Source organism: Echinops telfairi, unplaced genomic scaffold (assembly GCF_000313985.2).
Source record: "Echinops telfairi isolate 266 unplaced genomic scaffold, ASM31398v2 ScPeMD7_11;HRSCAF=52, whole genome shotgun sequence".
NCBI classification, from domain to species: Eukaryota; Metazoa; Chordata; class Mammalia; order Afrosoricida; family Tenrecidae; genus Echinops; species Echinops telfairi.
The window spans coordinates 38,198,520-38,201,220 of NW_022103908.1; positions in this window are offsets into that span (position 1 = coordinate 38,198,520).

Below are 2,701 nucleotides of genomic sequence, written 5' to 3' on the forward strand. Positions count from 1 at the left end.
GGGCATGGGGGACTGCCCATGGGTTTATCAATCGAACTTGGAAATAACAAAACAACATCTCTGTCCACATTCCTGTGGCTCAAATGCAAGCCCAGGGGCTGCCCCAGCTGCACGGGACTCTGAGACAAGCAGTCTGCATGCTTAAGAAGAGGGGTGGGAGGGGTGGGAAGGGAACTTGTGCCTGCCACTCTTACCTTTGAATCCAAATATACTTATCACGGATCCTGTACCCACCGAATATACTCACCTCTCCCCTAAGGAAAGAACCCCAAAGTCCCATCCAGCTACACCTCCCAGCTCAAATTCCCTGCTGAGGTCTGGCCCAGTCTGCATTGGCTGCTAGAGGACTCAAAGACCAGAGACCTTCCCTCTGTGGACAAAGCACACAGGTGGGGCCGAGCCACAGAAATTGCCGTCAGCGCCACTTGGAAGCAGAGTCCCAGCACACACCAAAGCTAAAGCAAACTCACCGGCCATCACGTTGATTCTGGCTCATAGCGACCGCAGAACCGCCCCTTTCAGGTTTCAGAGACTCTAAATCTGTAAAGGAGCGGACAGTCTCATCTTTCTCCCGAGGATGGCTAGTGGATTTGAACCTCCGACTTTGCGGTTAGCAGCTCAGTGAGTAGCTGCCTATGCCACAGGAGGACACAGCCAGCCACCTGCCCCCACCCCCGACCAAACCTATTCCTGAGTTGATTCTGACTCATAGTGACCCTCTAGAGGTCAGAATAGAGCTCCCTCCAAGGATTTACAAGGCTGTACTCTTTCCAGAAATAGACTACGCCATCTTTTCTCCCGAGGAATGACTGAAGGGTTAAGCTAACTGCTTACCACTGTGACACCAGCCTCCGTTCTCAGCCATTAAAACATCTGTCTGGCCAGGCATGGAGGCAGCCTTTGGCTCTGAAAGCCAGAGCAGCTCTCTGCTTCTCTCTTGAGAGGGAATTCCTGCCATTGTCCAACGCTCTAGGTGCCTGTGTGTGCAGTGCATGGTGGGGAGAAAGCTCATCTTGAGAGCGATCCAACTTCACACCCTTCTTCCAGCCACTCTAGACTGTGCACCTCTGAGGGCCTGAAAGCTGCTTGAAGGCGTGATCAACGCTTTGCTGTTTAAGTCTGGGCTTGTTTCTCCCGGGGTCATAAAAGTCCCTAGAAAAACTTAAGCAGCTGCTCTCCTCTTCGTTTCTGGTCAGTTCTATGTGGTAGTACCAGTAGCAGCTGCAGGTAATCTGGTTTTGACCTGAAACGTGTCAGAGTCGAACTGTGCTCCGTAAGGTTTTCAATGACCGATATTTCCGACACAGATCTGGCAGGCCTTGCTTCTGTTGCACCTGTGTGGACCCAAACTGCCAGCCTTTAAGTTCGCAGCCAAGTGTGTTAACTCTTTGCTCCACCCTAGGACTCTAATGTATCAGAAGCAAGACCGCTAATATTTTCCTGAACTTATTTTTCCCATGCCCGCTTTATGCTTTATTACTTCCTCTCTCCTTCCTCTAGCAACTAATCAAAAGGTCTATATGCAGGAATGCACCGTTCATATTGGGAGCAGTGTTGATTCTTGGATAGAATTCCTGCCTAGCATACAGAAGACCCATGCTCAGTTCCTGGTCAAGGCAACCCGGGCACAGTTTGTCCATGGAGGCTTGTGTGCTGCTCCGATGCTGAGCAGGCTTCAGCAGAGCTTCTAGACTGACATGGACTAGGAAGAAATGCCTGGCAACCTACCTCCAAAGATCAGTCAGTGAGCACCCTGGAGACCCCAGTTGAAGCAGTCTGCAACAGACCACGGGGAATGTGCAGGTCTTGGCTGTAATTTGTTCCTTTGGGCATGAGGTCACCAGGAGTCACCGAGGGCCTGTCAGGGAGAGGATGTGTGAAGGCTGATTTCTAACTTTTTGTGGTCTAGAAGAAATAGATTTTCCTAATATGACTCTGCTCCCAAGTTTGCACTTCTTAGTCCTATCCTGCCAGTGGGAAAGGTGGCGCAGAGCAAACCTCTGAGAACTGTCTCCTTATGGAAGTGAGGCTGTCCCAGTGTTCTCAGCCCATGGACTGCACCCAGTTGCATGGCCACACCTAACCCCAAGGGAAGGTGGGAGATGTAAGGTCTTCCCAGTGCCCAAGCAGAAGAGGAAATGGGGTCTAGGGCCACCCACTAGTTCTGGTTCACCTGAGACTTTCTTGACTCTGTCCTCAAAGTTTCTGCACTGAGAATCCCGAGTCCCTGGCAAAGCAGTCTGCTCAGGTACCATACAAGTCTCCACAGCAGTTTATCTCCATGTGAGTCATCCGCATTGGCTCCTGTTCTGTAGAAACTAGAAACCACAGGTCAGGAGGCAGACTCCATGTACTTATGAGGCAATAGGGAAGATGATGCTAAAAGTCTGATGATGCCTCCTTGTGGGAGTAGCCTTTTTTGGGAACTCTTTATCTTTATTTCTAATCTTTTAAAAAAAATTGTTTTATTAGGGGCTCATACAACTCATCACAATCCATCAAGTGTGCTTTACACATCAATTGTGTAAAGCACACTTGTACATTCATTGCCCTCATCATTCTCAAAACATTTGTTCTCCACTTAAGCCCTTGGCATCAGGTCATTATTTCCCCTCCCTCCCCACTTCCCCCTCCCTCATGAGCCCTTGATAATTTATAAATTGTTATTTTGTCATATCTTGCCCTGTCTGACGTCTCCCTT